This window comes from Gossypium hirsutum, chromosome A01, assembly GCF_007990345.1.
Source record: "Gossypium hirsutum isolate 1008001.06 chromosome A01, Gossypium_hirsutum_v2.1, whole genome shotgun sequence".
In the NCBI taxonomy this organism is placed as follows: Eukaryota; Viridiplantae; Streptophyta; class Magnoliopsida; order Malvales; family Malvaceae; genus Gossypium; species Gossypium hirsutum.
In genome coordinates this window covers 93,940,483-93,960,267 of record NC_053424.1, presented here as the reverse complement: position 1 = coordinate 93,960,267, position 19,785 = coordinate 93,940,483, and the positions used below count along the sequence as shown (strand labels likewise).

At 33.2% G+C, this 19,785-nt stretch overlaps 1 non-coding gene across 1 annotated transcript; it reads right to left on the bottom strand.

The window, feature by feature from the left end:
• Positions 1-18,064: 18,064 nt before the first annotated feature.
• LOC121206328 (small nucleolar RNA R71) lies at positions 18,065-18,171 on the bottom strand. Its single transcript, XR_005901406.1, has one exon. It is a non-coding gene; the product is annotated as a small nucleolar RNA R71 (small nucleolar RNA).
• Between the last annotated feature and the right edge of the window lie 1,614 nt (positions 18,172-19,785).

Below are 19,785 nucleotides of genomic sequence, written 5' to 3'. Positions count from 1 at the left end.
TAATCTTATCAAATCACTCAAAAAACATTAAATTTTAAAATCTTATAGCTAACATAATCTCTTTACAAATCATTTCATATCATATAATGAACATATATGTAATCACATAATTCATAAGAAAAAATATCATTTATATAATTTTACCACATAAGCATGTGCGCATATCGCAGCTAATATAATTATTTCATTCCATTATTTCATACATAAATCATATAAATCAAAAAAATGGAAACACATCATTTTGACCATATCATGATTGACACAATAAGGATATATCAAATTTAACCAAATCATTCATGGCATGTGTACATTACTACATATGATTTGAAATGACTAAAACATGAATAGGTCTACATATAAATCAATAAACTTATGCTCATCATTTAATGATAAACCTATACACTACTCAAACATCAATTTTTAACCAAATCAAACATATATGCATCACATAAAACTCATATTATCTTCTTGTTTTACCAATGCACAATTCACTATTCATTTGGTAAATTTTCAATACATTAGCCGAATGTATTCGTGTTTAATACATAAGCTCTATTTAATGTATAAATTTATCATTTTTAACCTATCACTTTATAAGCATATAAGCTTTCATAAAAATAAATCAATATATATATCAACCATAATTTGCACATCAAATCAAACATATTACATTATATCTCATATAATATATATATAAAATATCAAACCAATATCTCATATAATTATATATATATGCCAAATCATGAATAACTTACTAACATGATTCATGCCAATTTCTTCACTTATCGCAAGCATATTGAACTCACATTTATCACAAGCCACAACCGAATTACCTAGTTACCATAATACATAACAAATATAAATAAAACATATTTCACCTATAAATACTAAACATGGCTGAATCATTAATCAAATATAATTCTATTACCTAAATTCAACATTTAACCTAATCATTAAACAATAGGTAACATATCAAGCATAATTCATACTTTTATACATTCCACAGTCGATTCAACCAAACCAAATAGAATCGTCATTTGAGCATACCATACAAACTAAACTTAGCACATACAAGAACCATGATCGAGATAGCAAATACTTATATATCAAATTAGCCATTATTAAGCCACAACCAATATATATATCCATCAACATGTTTATTTCATTTGAGTTGAATCATAAAAATAAACATATACACAACATACCATTATGACAAGCTTACTATAATGAACGGTCATAAGCTATACATACCATTACTTGAAACCATAAGCATATACCAAGTACACTATATATATATGACATGCATATTACTTAACAAAAATATCTATCCACCAATTTTACATCATACCAAATATACCATACACATATACTTTGACATAACTTCATCATCAATAGCAAATATATCAAATATGAATCACATATAAATATATATATATAAGGCATAGCTGAAATACCAAAGCCAAACATAGCCATCACTTGATCAAAGTAAAGGAATCCAAGCTTAACAAAATAATAAGCCATTTTCACATGGCTCATATTTACATACCCCAAAGTTAAATATATAATCTAGCCTATACATGCTATAGGTTCAAATTCAAACTTATAAAAGTACCAAAATAGTTGATAGTGTGATAAACTTCACTGACAATCCCCGGGCTCGTAACTTGACTCCAAAATCTATAAAACAGAGGCAAACATACACACACAGTAAGGTATCATAGCTGAGTAAGTCATAAGCAAATAAATAACTCAATTACAATATCAACTCAATTTAACCAAATCAATTTATGCTATTATAATCACATTTAATTTCAAGCTTACAATTTCATATACAATGTAACAGCCCGATTTGGACCATAATTGGAATGGTGCTTTTGGGACCACGAATCCGAGTCAAAAAAATATTTGAAAATCATTTTCTATGTATATTTTGTGTGAATTGAAATATGTGAAATTTTCGTGATTTAATTTTGTCGTTTAGTTGCCCGATTAAATAAAAGGACTTAATCACGTAAAAAGAATATTTGATAATTTAATGTATGAGGATTGAATTGTTAATGTCTTTTTAATATGATGTTTTTATGTTGTAATTGGGCCATTATTGAATTGGGTGGACGGCTAAGGACATATTAAACATGAAAGTATAATTTTATAATAAAGGCTAAAATAGTAAATTGAAAAAAAACATGTTATAATATGATATATATATCATATTATAACATAATTAAATTAGTCAATTTCATTTGTTCTTCATTGCCGAATATAAGCAAAGAAAAAGAAAATAAAACCAAGCTAGGCTCAGCCAATTTGGAGCTCAATCAAGGTAAGAGTTTAGCTCGATTTTTGATAATTTCTACGTTTTTGAGATCGTTGTTTAGTAATCTTCAAGACCCATGCTTTAATTTTTCATTTTGATGAATATTTTGAGTTGTGCCATTGTTGATAGCTTGTGATTTTTTGTTGTTTGACGATGAAAAATAAAAGATATGTTTTAGATTAACATATTTTGTATTGGAGTTTTTGATGATTTTGAGTAATTAGGACTTAATTGCAAAAATAATAATTTGAGGGACTAAAATGTGAAATTGATAAAATATATGGACTTGTATAAGCATGGCTACCATTCGGCCTAACATGAGTGTTTTGAAATTTTGTGTATTTTGTGTTGTGTGCAATAGGGACTAAATTGTAAAAATTGCAAATGTTAGGGGTAAAATGGTAATTTGCCTATTTATGTGTTTTCGGACAAAATTGAATGAAAATATATTTGAATGAGATTAATTTGAACATGTTTAGATCAAGAACAAAAGAAATCGGATTTGGACCGGGAAAAAACGAAAGTTGTCGACTAGCAGCTTTGTCCCGTTTTACGACGTCCGATGTAAGTTTATAAGCAAATAGAAGTGTTTATTAGAAATTTTATGTTATATTTATATGCTGTTATGAAATGTTAGAATTTAAATATGCTATGGCCGAACATGATTAAATGTGGTTACTACAATTTCGAGTTCGATTCAATCGAGATACGACGTCCGAAAGCCCCGTATGAACCTTAGGAATAGTTAGCATACATATGTCATGACATAGGATTCCGATATATGTGTACGAGTAAGTACATGGCATCAATTTTTGATTTTCGATATGTGTTTACCAGTAAGACCCTGTTTGGGACAGTGGCATCGATATGTGGCTACATGTAAGACCACGTCTGGGACGTTGGCATTGTACAATTTATGTGATTATCTGAGTGTCCTATCCAATTGTGAATGGTTCATCGGGCAAAGGTATAATGAGTTCGAAAGTGTAAAACGAGCTATATGACTTTGTTGCCTACTTGAGAAAAGGGTAAGTAAAAACCTTGGCTTTTGTTATGAATCTTGATAAATGTGAATTAAGAAAATATGTCTATATGATATGTGTATTTGGTTTGTGAATGAATAGTAAGCATGTTATGGACAATTCTTGCGTATATGTGTATAAATGATGAGTTAAATATATGCGATTATATGATTAACATATGTATATGAAATTATAGTAAGACATATGAGTTTTGCATATGTGTATGTGAAATAAGTACATAATGAATATTCGGCCTTGATGATTAAATGATAATATGTTAGTCTTGGCTTTACATACATTCGGTGAAAGTGATAATATAAAAGAAAATAATTATACTTGTTTAAAAATACTTCATATGAACGTATATATATATAATATTGGATTTAAATGTGGAATGATAAAATATTCTGGTTTAGTTTAGTTAATTTTGTTAACATCATTGGGTTATTTAATTGCTTATGACTTACTAAGCTGTGAAAGCTTACTCTGTATGTTATGTTATTCTGTTTTGATAGATTTTGGAGTCAAGCTACAAGCTCGGGCACTGTCAGCCAAGCTTATCACACTACCTACTATTTTGGTACCTCTAAAAGTTAAATTTGAATTATGGCATGTACAGGTAGAATGGTGTTTTGAAAGATAAATTGTAGTTGTGTATAAAGCCATGCGAAAATGGCTTAAATCTTTATGTTTTAAGTTGATTATATTGCTTGTGGTTTATGTATGTTTTAGTTAAAATGTTGTGTTCCTAGAATGCATGATATTGTGGTAGGCATTATATACTTGACAGGTAAGTAATTTGGATACTCATGAACATGCTTCGGATATGGTCATGTTTGAGCAAAAAAATCATATGAATTATGGATTAGTTAAATGGGTGAATATTATTTATGAAATATGTCTTGTTATGCATTAAAGTGGATTAATGACTTGGTTATGGTATGATTAAATTGACTGTATCACAGGTATTTTAGGTTTTGAAAATGGTAAATAATTTTGGGTATGTATAAGGTTGTTTCGGCTATGGTAAGTATAAAGTAAAATATATGTGAGTGTGTGATTGTATTAGGATATTACGTTATATATATGACTTGGCGTAATAGATTGTTGGCTAAATTCGAATATGATATGAGTTTATTTTGGTAAGGTTATTACATGACATATAATGTGTATGTTTTGATTATATGTCTACTTGCGTATAATGCCTTATCTTAGTGAATACGATTTGTATTATAAGTTGGTCTGAAGACTATTACTATAATGTATATGAAAATTCAGTTATAAAATGAAATTATAGAAGATAGTTATAATCAGTTTGTAATTTGATATTTGCTTGTCTAAATGTTATTGAATATGATGAATTGACTTAATATATTTGATACATAGTAAGAAAGGTTACGCTCTGTATAAGTCAATATGTAGGTAATGTTTCGAAATTATAGAGATAATATTCTCTAATTAATAATTATTCTCAGTTAATTAGTTGAGTTATGCATGCATGTCCTTGGATGAATTTAAGCTGTTAAATTCGATTATAGTAGTTAATTAATGTTCGATCCAATAGTGACAAGTTAGGTATGTTATATGGAAACATTAATTTATATATAATGTATTTTAGTAAATGTGCTTAACATAGATGGTTATTATATGTTAACCTAATTGTAGCATGTTAAATGTTGGAATATTTTATTATATATCATGTATATGGAATCAAAGGATGGGTAGGTGAATAAAGACATTTGCAGCAATAAGTATTAATAATTAAATGTGTTTATGTGATGAAATAATGTTTAACGCAGTGTAAGACTAAGGTGTAATAAAGTCTGTATATCCGTATGTATTTATAAGTTTGAATTAAAAATATATTCTGCCTTCTGTATTAGTAATTATATTGGTTATTGATATTATCTTATAAAAAAAAGTTAATGCAAATGTGTGTAAATGAATGTTTGAAATTGTGTTTTTGATTGATAACATCTCGTAACCCTAATCCAGTGATAGATACGGGTTAGGGGTGTTACATTTTATTCGTATCAGAGCTACAGTTTAGTCGGTTCTAGGACGAACGTAACGTGTATGAGTTTAGCTATACATGCCATAATTATATATTGTCATAGTGTGATGACTTCTGACATTTGAAATGTGTTTTTATATAGTAAATGGATCCCGACGAGCTGTAGCTGATGATGTTTAGAGTGTAATGCCTGCTCCCGTGCAAGGGATAGCACAGGCTGATTCTCGACCGACTTTGAGCAATCAAGAAAGTGAGGCTAAACAAGCCTTCTATCAAATGATGAATGACTGGTTCACTCAATATATCCGGACTAACCTGGCTGCACAACAACCTCCACCCCAATTAATCCATCTTCCATGCCTGTTGTACCTCAAGTAAGTGATCCGTTACGATTGAATAGACCACCTGTTGATAAAATCAGAAAATATAGAGATGAAGAGTTTAAAGCCACTGATGATGATGACACTGAGCGGGCTGAGTTCTAGCTTGATAATACCATCCGTGTGCTTGATGAGTTGTCCTGTACTCCTGATGAATGTTTAAAATGCGCTATATCCTTGCTTCGAGACACAGCATACCACTGGTGGAATACCCTAGTACCAGTAGTTCCGAGAGAGCAGGTGACTTGGGAATTCTTTCAGACTGAGTTCCGTAAGAAATATATCAGTCAGAGATTTATCGATCAGAAGCGTAAAGAATTCCTGGAGCTGAAACAGGTTCAGATGACAGTGCAGAGTATGAGCGGAAATTTGTGAGACTCAGCCGATATGTCCGAGGGTGTGTTTCCACTGAAGCTATAATGTGTAAAAGATTTGAAGATGGGCTGAATGAAGATATCAAACTGTTAGCTAGCATACTTGAGATAAAAGAGTTTGTGGTACTTGTTGAGCAAGCATGCAAAGCTCAAGAGCTCGGGAAAGAGAAAAGAAAAGCTGACTTTGAAGCTAGAGATGCATGCAAAAGAACATCTGGTAAGTCATTCCAGTCGGCATGAGAGAGGTCCTGAGATGATTTTAGTCGTTCTAAAGCCACTTTAGGTTACTCCAGACGGGATCAAAATAGACCCCCAGTGAGCTTAAGAGCTACCTCAGTAGCGAGTGTGGGTAATGTCAGATCAAATCAACCCGAGTGTAAGCACTATGGTAAATGACACCCCGACAGTTGCAGGTTGCATGATCGGGCCTGTTTTAAATGTGGATCAACAGAACATTATATTCGAGATTGCCCAATGTTAACTGAGGAAAATCTAGTACAGAATACGAGATCGTGTAATACTGCAGCTCGAGGTAGGTCACCCAGAAATGCTGGTAATACTAGTGGTAGTCAGAGAGGGACTAAATATATGGCAGTCAGATCTGAGGCTTGTGCACCTGCCAGAGCCTATGCCATTCGCGCCCGAGAAGAGGCTTCATCCCCAAATGTTATTACTGGTATTTTCACTTTGTATGATACTAACATAATTGCATTGATTGATCCTGGTTCTACTCATTCTTATGTGTGTGAGACATTAGTATTCAGCAAGACTCTACCTGTTGAGTCTACTGAGTTTGTGATTAGAGTGTCAAACCCTGCTATGGTTGATAAAGTGTGTAAGAATTGTCCGTTAATGGTTCGAGATCTGATCTTTTCGGCTGATTTGGTGTTGCTTCCATTTGATGAGTTCGACATAATTCTGGGTATAGATTGGTTGACATTACATGATGTTGTTGTGAACTGAAAAAGAAAGACCATTGATCTATGGAGTCAGAATGATGAGATTGTTCGGATTGAATCTAGTGATTTGTATGGTTTACCAGCAATGATTTCTTCCATGCTCGCTCAAAAATATGTGAGAAAGGGGTGTGAAGCTTATTTTGCCTACGTGCTCGACAGTAAAGTGGCTGAAAGAAATATTGAATCAGTACCTATTGTATGTGAGTTCCCGGATGTGTTTCCAGAAGAATTACCAAGTTTGCCACCTATTTGGGAAGTAGAGTTTGGTATTGAATTAATGCCTGGAACGACTCCGATATCCATAGCTCCGTACAGAATGAAACCTACAGAATTAAGAGAATTGAAAGCTCAGTTACAAGAATTGACAGATAGAGGTTTCACATGACCGAGTTTCTCTCCGTGGGGTGCACCTGTGTTGTTTGTAAAAAAGAAAGATGGAACTATGAGAATATGCATCGATTACAGGTGGCTTAATAAGGTAACTATAAAGAATAAGTATCCGTTGCCACGGATTGACGATCTATTTGACCAATTGAAAGGAGCTACAATATTTTCGAAGATAAATTTGAGATCGGGCTACTATCAGTTGCGAGTTAAAGACTCTGACGTGCCAAAGACTGCTTTTAGAACGAGGTACGAACACTATGAATTTTTGGTTATGCCTTTCAGACTCACTAATCACCTACTGTTTTCATGGATTTGATGAATCAGATCCTCAGATCATATCTGGATTAGTTTGTAGTTATGTTTATAGATGACATTTTGATATAGTCTCGTGATGAAGCTGAACATGCTGAACAATTGAGACTTGTGTTGCAGACTTAGCGAGATAAGCAGTTGTATGCGAAATTCAGTAAATGTAAGTTCTGGTTGAGTGAAGTTAGTTTTCTAGGACATGTAGTATCAACATCAGGTATTCGGGTTGATCTAAGTAAAATTTCAGCCATACTCGATTGGAAACCTCTGAAGAATGTTTCTGAAGTCTGAAGCTTTCTGGGACTTACCGGTTATTATAGATGGTTCATGAAAGATTTCTCTATGATTGCGGCCCCGATGAAAAAGCTATTGCAGAAAGAGGTTAAGTTTGAGTGGTCAGAGGAGTGCCAGAAAAGCTTTGATCAGTTGAAAGCCCTTCTAACTGAAGCTCCAGTGCTAGTTCAGCCAGAAAATGGTAAAGAATTTGTTATTTATAGTGATGCATCATTAAATGGTTTGGGCTGTGTTTTGATGCAGGAACGTAAAGTTATAGCTTATGCCTTGAGACAATTGAAGCCACATGAAAAGAATTATACGACACACGACCTGGAACTGGCAGCCATTGTATTTGCGTTGAAAATATGGCATCACTATCTGTTTGGTGAGAAATGTCATGTTTATTCTGATCACAAAAGCCTGAAATACTTGATGACTCAGAAAAGATCTGAATTTGAGACAACGTCGATGGTTAGAATTGCTAAAATACTATGAGCTTGTGATTGACTATCACCCAGGAAAGGCTAACGTTGTTGCTGATGCTTTAAGCCGAAAGTCACTGTTTGCTTTGCGTGCAATGAATACGTATATGCCCATGTCTAATGATGGTTTCATAGTAGCTGAATTGAAAGCTGGACTGTTATTCATTCAACAAATATGTGATACCTAGAAGGTTGATAATGAATTAATTGCAAAACGAGCTCAGTGTGAAATGGATGCTGATTCAGAGTTCAGAGTTGAAGCTGATGGCTGTTTGAGATTTAGAGACTGGATATGCGTTCTGAAGAATTCAGAGTTGATTCAGATGATTTTGAATGAAGCACATAGTAGTCAGTTATCTGTTCACCCAGGTAGTACATAGATGTATAATGATCTGAAACAACTTTACTGGTGGCATGGTATGAAATGAGACATCTCTGACTTTGTTGCAAGATGATTAGTCTATCAACAAGTAAAAGATGAACATCAGGTGCCTTCAGGACTACTTCAGCCTATCATGATACCTGAGTGGAAGTGGGACAAAGTTACTATGGATTTTGTATTTGGTTTACCGTTGACACCGAGCAAGAAAGATGCAATCTGGGTTGTTGTCGATAGATTGACTAAATCAGCTTATTTTGTTTCGATATGTATAGACTACTCACTCGATAAGCTGGCTGAATTGTATGTTTCTCAGATTGTAAGATTACAAGGTGTGACTATATCTATTATTTCGAATAGAGATCCGAGGTTCACATCACGATTTTGGAAGAAACTACAAGATACACTAGGTACAAAGTCCTTCCATCCGCAAACAGATGGTCAGTCTAAGCGAATTATTCAGATACTTGAAGATATGTTGAGATGTTGCATTCTCGAGTTTGAAGGTATGTGGGAACAATATTTACCTCTGATTGAATTTACGTATAATAACAGCTATCAATCGAGTATCAAAATGGCACCTTACGAGGCTTTGTATGGTCGTAAATGTCGTACACCATTGTATTGGACTGAGCTAAGTGAAAATAAGATACACGGGGTTGACTTGATCAGAGAAAATGAACAGAAAGTAAAAGTGATCCGTGAAAGTTTGAAAGCAGCATCGGATCGTCAAAAATCTTATGCGAACTTGAAATGTAAAGATATAGAGTTTCAGATCGGAGATAAAGTTTTTTTGAAAGTCTCACCGTGGAAGAAAATACTCAGATTTGTTTGTAAAGGCAAATTGAGTCAGAGATTCATTGGGCCGTATGAAATTATAGAGCGTATTAGGCCAGTTACTTACAGATTGTTGTTGCCACCTGAGTTAGAAAAGATACACAATGTATTCCATGTTTCGATGCTTCAGAGGTATCGATTTGATTCTTCACATGTGATTAGTCCGTCTGAGATTGAAATTCAACCTAATATGACCAACAAAGAAGAACGGATACGCATTTTGACTAGTGAGGTTAAAGAGTTGCGGAATAAGAAGATTCCGTTATTTAAAGTATTGTGGCATAAGCATGGAGTTGAGGAAGCAACATGGGAGCCAGAGGATACAATGAGAGAACGTTATCTGAACCTATTCACCGGTATGATTTTTGGGGACGAAAATCCGTAAGGGGGAGAGTTGTAATAGCCCTATTTAGACCCTAATCAAAATGGTGGTTTTGGGACCATGAATTCGAGTCAGAAAAATATTTAAAAATCATTTTCTGCGTTTATTTTGTGTGAATTGAAATCTGTGAAATTTTCGTGATTTAATTTTGTCGTTTAGGTGCCCGATTAAATAAAAGGACTTAATCGCGTAAAAAGAATATTTGATAGTTTAATGTGTGAGGACCGAATTGTTAATGTCTTTTTAATATGAAGTTTTTATGTTGTAATTGGGCCATTATTGAATTGGGTGGACAGCTAAGGACATATTAAACATGAAAGTATAATTTTATAATAAAGGTTAAAATAGTAAATTGAAAAAAACATGTTATAATATATATATCATATTATAACATAATTAAATTATTCAATTTCATTTGTTATTCATTTCTGAATATAAACAAAGAAAAGGAAAAGAAAACCAAGCTAGGTTCGGCCAATTTGGAGCTCAATCAAGGTAAGAGTTTAGCTCGATTTTTGATAATTTCTACGTTTTTGATATCTTTGTTTAGTAATCTTCAAGACCCATGCTTTAATTTTTTATTTTGATGAATATTTTGAGTTGTGCCATTTTTGATAGCTTGTGATTTTTGTTGTTTGATGATGAAAAATAAAAGATATGTTTTAGATTAACATATTTTGTATTGGAGTTTTTGATGATTTTGAGTAATTAGGACTTAATTGCAAAAATAATAATTTGAGGGACTAAAATGTGAAATTGAAAAAATATATGGACTTGTATAGGCATGGCTACCATTCGGCCTAACATGAGTGTTTTGAAATTTTGTGTATTTTGTGTTTTGTACAATAGGGGCTAAATTGTAAAAATTATAAATATTAGGGGTACAATGGTAATTTGCCTATTTATGTGTTTTCGGACTAAATTGAATGAAAATATGTTTGAATGAGCTTAATTTGAACATTTTTAGATCAAGAACCAAAGAAATCAGATTTGGACCGGGGGAAAACGAAAGTTATCGAGTAGCAGCCTTGTCCCGTTTTACGACGTCTGAGGTAAGTTTATAAGCAATTAGAAGTGTTTATTAGAAATTTTATGTTATGTTTATATGCTGTTATGAAATGTTAGAATTTAAATATGCTATGGCCGAACATGATTAAATGTGGTTACTACACTTTCGAGTTCGATTCGACCGAGATACGACGTCCGAAAGCCCCGTATGAACCTTAGGAATAGCTAGGATACATGTCATGACATAGGATTCCAATATATGTGTACGAGTAAGTCCATGGCATCGATTTGTGATTTTCGATATGTGTTTACGAGTAAGACCCTGTTTGGGACAGTGGCATCGATATGTGGCTACATGTAAGACCACGTCTGGGACGTTGGCAATATACGACTTATGTGATTATCCGAGTGTCCTATCCAATTGTGAATGGTTCATCGGGCAAAGGTATAATGAGTTCGAAAGTGTAAAACAAGCAATATGACTTTGTTGCCTACTTGAGAAAAGGGTAAGTAAAAACCTTGGCTTTTGTTATGAATCTTGAAAAATGCAAATTAAGAAAATATGTCTATATGATATGTGTATTTGGTTTGCGAATGAATAGTAGCATGTTATGGACAATTCTTGTGTATATGTGTATAAATGATAAGTTATATATATTCGATTATATGATTAACATATGTATATGAAATTATAATAAGACATATGAGTTTTGCATATGTGTATGTGAAATAAGTACATAATGAATATTCGGCCTTGATGATTAAATGATAATATGTTAGTCTTGGCTTTACATACATTCGGTGAAAGTGATAATATAAAAGAAAATGATTATATTTGTTTAAAAATACTTCATATGAACGTATATATATATAATATTAGATTTAAATGTGGAATGATAAAATATTCTGGTTTAGTTTAGTTAATTTTGTTAACATCATTGGGTTATTTAATTGCTTATGACTTACTAAGCTGTGAAAGCTTACTCTATGTGTTATGTTATTCTGTTTTGATAGATTCTGGAGTCAAGCTACAAGCTCGGGGATTGTTAGCCAAGCTCATCACACTACCTACTATTTTGGTACCTCTATAAGTTAAATTTGAATTATGGCATGTATTAGCAGAAGTGTGTTTTGAAAGGTAAATTCTGGTTGTGTATAAAGCCATGAGAGAATGGCTTAAATCTTTATTTTTTAAGTTGATTATATTGCTTGTGGTTTATGTATGTTTTAGTTAAAATGTTGTGTGCCTAGAATGCATGATATTGTGGTAGGCATTATATACTTGACAGGTAAGTAATTTGGATACTCATGAACATGCTTCGGATATGGTCATGTTTGAGCAAAAAAATCATGTAAATTATGGATTAGTTAAATGGGTGAATATTATTTATGAAATATGTCTTGTTGTGCATTAAAGTGGATTAATGACTTGGTTATGGTATGAATAAATTGATCGTATCACAGGTATTTTAGGTTTTGAAAATGGTAAATAATTTTGGGTATGTATAAGGTTGTTTCGATTATGGTAAGCATAAAGTAAAATATATGTGAGTGTGTGATTGTATTAGGATATTACGTTATATATATGACTTGGCGTAACAGATTTTTGGCTAAATTCGAATATGATATGAGTTTATTTTGGTAAGGTTATTACATGACATATAATGTTTATGTTTTGTTTATATGTCTACTTGCGTATAATGCCTTACCTTAGTGAATACGATTTGTATTATAAGTTGGTTTGAAGACTACTACTATAATGTCTATGAAACTTCGGTTATAAAATGAAATTATAAAAGATAGTTATAATTAGTTTGTAATTTGATATTTGCTTGTCTAAATGTTATTGAATATGATGAATTGACTTAATATATTTGATACATAGTAAGAAAGGTTACCCTCTGTATAAGTCAATATGTAGGTAATGTTTCGAAATTATGGAGATAATCTTCTCGAGTTAATAATTATTTTCGGTTAATTAGTTGAGTTATGCATGCATGTCTTTGGATGAATTTAAGATGTTAAATTCGATTATAGTAGTTAATTAACGTTTGATCCAATAGTGACAAGTTAGGTATGTTATATGGAAACATTAATTTATTTATTTATAACGTTATACCTAATTGTAGCATGTTAAATGTTGGAATATTATATTATATATAATGTATATGGAATCAAAGGATGACTAGGTGAATAAAGGCATGTGCAGCAATAAGTATTAATAATTAAATGTGTTTAAGTGGTGTAATAGTGTTTAACGCAGTATAAGACTAAGGTGTAATAAAGTCTATATATCCGTATGTATTTATGAGTTTGAATTAAAAATCTATTCCGCCCTCTGTTTTAGTAATTATATTGGCTATTGATATTATCTTATAAAAAAAAAGTTACCGCAAATATGTGTAAGTGAATGTTTGAAATTGTGTTTTTGATTGATAACATCTCGTAACCCTAATCTGGTGATGGATACAGGTTAGGGGTGTTACATACAACATATGCTTTCATATATAAATTTTACCTTGGCCGAATATACATATATCTATTATCAAAGTAATATTCAATTTCAAAACCATGGTACTATTATATAACCGAATTAATATACACTCATAAGGATATACTTTTGAATCAAACTTTAATATCACATACTTATATATAACATGTGGCCAAATATACTTCACAAATACACATATATTTACATAGGTATCATATATAATTTACATAACAAATCAATTAACCAACTTACCTTATTTCCAAATAGGAGATCAACTATCACATACCTGATTGTTTTACCTCATTTTACACATTTGATCACGACTTATTATTCCCCGTTGAACCATTCAGAATTGGATAGGATACTCAGATAATCACATATATTGTACAATGCCAACGTTCCAGACGTGGTCTTACATGTAATCACATATCGATACCACTGTCCCAGGCAGGGTCTTACTCGCACACATAAATTGGAGTCACATATCGATGCCAACGTATTAAATGTGGTCTTACTCGCACACATATATCGATGCCATGGTCTTACTTGCACATCACATATCGGAATCCTATGTCATGACATATGTATCCTAGCTATTCCTAAGGTTCACAGGGGCTTTCGGACGTCGTAACTCGATCGAATCGACTCGTACACATAGATTCCAAGCTTATACATATTCGTTTTCCACATATATTATATCACATTATACATTTAAGCATATATAGTTCGTATCTAATCAAATAAATAACATCTATTAGCTTATAAACTTACCTCGGACAACAATAATCGGAACGGGACGACTAGTCGACAACTTTAGTTTTTCCCCGATCCAAATCTGATTTCTTTGGTTCTTGATCTAAGCATATTCAAATTAAACTCATCCAAACATATTTTTACTCAATTTAGTCCAAAACACATAAATGAGAAAATTACTATTTTACCCCTGACATTTTACACTTTTTATAATTTAGTCCAAATTGCACAAAACACAAAACATGCAAAATTTGCACATACCATGCTTAGGCCGAATATTACCCATGTTCATACAAGTCCATATATTTCATTTATTTCACATTTTAGTCCTCAAATTATCATTTTTGCAATGAAGCCCTAATTACTCAAAATCATCAAAAATTCTAATACAAAACATGTTAATCTAAAACATATATTTCATATTTCATCAACTAACATCACAAAACTCAATTATTCATCAATGGAATAACTCAAAATATGCATCAAAATAAAAAATTCAAGCATGGGCTTTGTAGATAACATAACAACGATCTCAAAAATGTAAAAATTATAAAAAACCGAGCTAGTTACAAACCTTAATTAAGCAAAACCATGGCCGAAACTTTCAAACTTTGTTTTTCTTTCTTTCTTTTTGATATTCAGTCTTATAAGAGATGAATGCATGTCATTTTTAGTTTATGTTTTATATTATATAACATATTTATCATTTTACAATTTTAACCTTTAGTAAATAAATGAAAAATCATTATAACATAAGATCATAGCCGTCCATCACATTAAATATGGTCAACTTACAACTTGAACACCTCAAATTAAAAAGACAACCACAATTCAGCCATTATACATTTAACCATCAATTTTTCATTTTACGCGATTAAGCCATTTTTATTAAATCTACATCTAAACGCTAAAATTTAAATACGAAAATTTAACACATGTAAATTCACACATAATAAACACAGAAAATAATTTTAAAAATTTTTCTGATTCAGATTCGTGGTCCTGACACCATTCTGAATAGGGTCTAAATCGGGCTGTTGCACAACCAACTCATACCTCTCACAAAATGCATCATCATAAAATTTAACTTAACTAATATTAGCCAACATCGATGGCTATATACAAAATGAGTTATCAAATATTAAATGCCAACATTTTAGGACAAATCGATTATGACATATAACAAAATAACCAAGTCCTCTATACATGCCATAATGCAAAATATGAATTTCAAAATATCAAAAGAATGATGATAGTGTGGATGGATCTCTGACAATCTCTTACCCCGAGCTAGCTTAGTGACACTATAAAACAAGGGAAAACAGAGGGGAGTAAGCATATAGCTTAGTAAGTAGGTAAGTAAATAACAAAAAAATTATTAACATGCTTTTATAATTCCTCAAAATATGTTTTCAAAATAATACAATCATAACTACACATGGATCCACTATTTACTCAAGTTCAAAACAAGTTGTCTATTTGAGTTACAGTCACTAAATTATTTATATCTGGAGCTATGGAACTCCAAATTAAGGTCCTCTAATTTTTGTGAAACTAGACTCACATATATTCTTACCATAAAATTTTTAGAATTTTTGGTTTAGCCAATAAGTACAGTTTATTCCTTAAAGTAACCCCTGTTTCGCTGTCCGACAGTTCCGACTCCTCTTCATTAAAAATTAATTATCTCTTCATATGGGATTCAGATGATGTTTCTTTTTGCTTCTTTTGAAAATAGACTCATTAAGGATTTTAAGAATATAAATTATAACCTATAATTAGTTTTGTAAAATTTTTCATGGTTTTCCCAAATCAGAACAGGGGATTCCAAAATCATTCTGGCTCTATCTCACAGAAATTCAAATATCTCATAATATGAAATTCTTTTGCTTGCACCGTTTCCTTTATATGAAAATAGAATCAAGAAGCTTTAATTTCATAATTTGATTTCCACCATTTTTGGTGATTTTTCAAAGTCACACAACTGCTGCCATCCAAAACTTTTTTATTATTAAATTTAACTCTTTCATGTTTTCTTTGTAGTAACTTTCATTGTAACACTTACTCCATATTAATCTAATCAAAGTTCGATCACATATCAAGCACATTGCTCATAAGTTTACACACATGTACCTACACTTATTCATCATATAGTCGAATTCAATTACACCTAGTCATTTCCGTTTGAACACATCGGAATAATAACGGATACTCGGTGGCCTACACATAGTACCACCCTTTAGTCAAAGCTACCTTCTTCACAAAGTGGCCTTCACATAGTACCACACTTGTGATCAAAACCATCTTTTACACATAGTGGCCTACACTTAGTACCACACATGTGATCGAAGCTATAGAGTACGAATAGTAGCCTACACTTAGTACTACACATGCGACCTAACCATCTGGTACTCATAGTAGACGGCACTTAGTACTACACACATGACCTAAAACCATTTTAAACACATAGTAGCTTGCACATAGTACTACACTTGTGTTCTCACAAAAAATTATTCGTATCTTTTCTATTTCGAAGGTCCAACCGAGAAATTCCTCACTTTTCAACCTTTTGCCAATTCATCCATAATCAATTTCAGTTCATAATTTACATCAAGTGATCATTCAATAAGCAACCACATCTCATTTAATAACAAAATATTATAACATAAATAGAAACGATATATTATTTACATATGAACTTACCTCGGTGCAAAAAAAGTAGTAGTTTTGCAATTTAGTCCACAATCTTTTCCTTTCCCCAATCAAAGTCAATTCTATGTCTTTCTTGATAATCGAGATTGGAAGCTTGAAACACTGATAAACCATAATTTATATATTTTTATCCCATGCTTAACACATTTATGGATGATTTCTCCTTATATTTGGTGAATTCGATGCTCCTAATTCTTTAATTTCATGTTTTATACTTAGGTGAGCATAGGAGAGTAAAAAGAGCGAGAAACGGGCAAAAAATAGAGAAAATGGACCTACATGGGAAATCAACACGGCCTAGACTTCCTCACACGAGCATGTGACACGGTCATGTCTCTTTGGCAGGATCGAAGCACGACTTACACTGGTAGACTACACGCCCGTGCCTATTCAACAGCCTTGACCACGGGCTGGAGTAATCGCACACGGGCGTGTCACACGGGTGAGTCCCTACCGAGCCCAAGTATAACCCTATTCAGAAAAGGCCAATTTTGAGGGCTCTTAGGCATTCCAAAGCCTATTTAAACACCTGAGGAGGCACTTAGAAGGGGAGACGTAGAGCCGGAAGCAAGAAATTGCTCAAGGAAAGCCGGTTGATCCATCTCAGAAGCCGGATTCATCATCAAGACTGAAGGTCTCCCCTCAAGTACCTTTAGGAGCTTTACGCATAGTTAGACCTGCTGTAGCTGCAAATACTTTTTAACTGAAACCTAGCACAATTCAAATGATACAGCAATTTGTTCAGTTTGCTGGTTTGTAGGACGAAGATCCCAACGCTCACTTGGCAAATTTCTTAGAATTTTGCGACACTTTTAAAATAAATGGCGTTTCTGATGACGCCATTCGCCTTCGGTTATTCCCTTTTTCTTTAAGAAACAAAGCTAAACAGTGGTTGAATTCGTTACCACGAGGGTCAATCACTACTTGGGAACAAATGACCGAAAAGTTTTTATTAAAATATTTTTCGTCGGCTAAAATGGCTAAATTATGTAATGATATCTCTTCTTTTGTGCAGATGGATTTAGAAACACTCTACGATGCATGAGAGAGATACAAGGACCTCTTGAGAAGATTCCCTCACCATGGGTTACCACTCTGGCTACAGGTTCAAACGTTTCATAACGGCCTGGATCCTTCGACTCGAAAAATGGTTGACACAGCCGCTGGCGAAACCATCAATAATAAGACACCTGAAGATGCTTATGAATTTATAGAAGAGATGTCACTGAATAATTATCAGTGAAAAGTCATGAGGACAAAGCCAACAAAAATAGCCGACGTTTATAACGTCGATTCGTTTACCATGCTCTCTAATCAGGTAGAACTCTTGAATAAGAAAATTGATGGTTTTCTTAGTTCTTCACAGGTTCACCTAGTAATGTAGTGCGAAGCAAATGGAAGTGGATCGAGCAATCCAGAATACCCACCCTATGGCCACAACATGGAAAATGAGAAGTTAAATTACATGGGTAATAATCCTTGATCTCAAATAATCCTTATAGTAACACTTACAATGCAGGTTGGAGGAACCACCCAAATTTCTCATGGGGAGGCCAAGGGAATCAGCGACCACCACCACCTTCAGGTTTCCAACAACCACCCTACCAACAAGAGAAAAAACTGAACCTTGAGGAGATGCTAACAAAATTCATCTCAGTGTCAGAAACTCGTTTTCAGAATACCAAGACAGCACTTAAAAATCAACAAGCGTCGATCTAAGGGCTCGAAACTCAGATAGGCCAACTCGCCAAACTGATTTCTGAACGACCACAAGGTAGTTTGCTGAGTAACACAGAGTCTAACCCAAGGGAACAATTCAATGCGATTATCACTCATGACAAGGAAGGGTTAGTTGAGCCTGCACCAGAACTGAGGCAAGGCATTCTGGTAAGTCAAGATAAAGGTGAGGTGGACCACAATGACCAGAAACCGGTAAGTAAAGAGTACAAACCCCGTGTGCCATACCTAAACGCGACAAGAAAAGACCACACAGAAGAACAATTTGGTAAATTCCTTAAATTATTAAAAAAGTTACATATTAACTTACCGTTTATTGAAGCTCTTTCACAGATGCCGGACGCAGTCAAATTTTTAAAGGAGCTTTTAACAAATAAACGAAAGTTGGATGAGGCATCGCATGTGGAGTTGAATGCAGTTTGCTCAGCCATATTACAGAATAAGCTACCCAACAAATTGAAAGATCCAGGGAGTTTTACGATTCCTTGTTTAATTGGTAGTTTAGATGTTCATAATGCATTGGCTGACTTAGGGCCAAGCATTAATGTTATGCCTTATAAAATGTTTAAACAGCTATGTCTTGGGAAACCCAAACAAACTAGGATGAGCATTCAATTGGCTGAGAAAACCATTAGATTTCCTAGAGGTATCATTGAAGATGTTCTTGTTAAGATCGATAAATTTATATACCCAGTAGACTTTATTGTTTTAGACATGGAAGAAGATAGTAACGCACCTTTGATTTTAGGACGACCCTTTTTTGCAACTGCTAGAACCATTATTGATGTCGGCACAGGTGAACTCACACTTCGTGTGGAAGATGAAACAATCACCCTTCAAGCTCGTAATTCAAATAACACATCGAAAATTGAAGGTGGTTATATAAATCATTCTACTAAAACTGACCATGTGGTGCAACCTACTTTGCAGGAAATAAGTTCGGAGAACCTACACGAGCCATGTTCA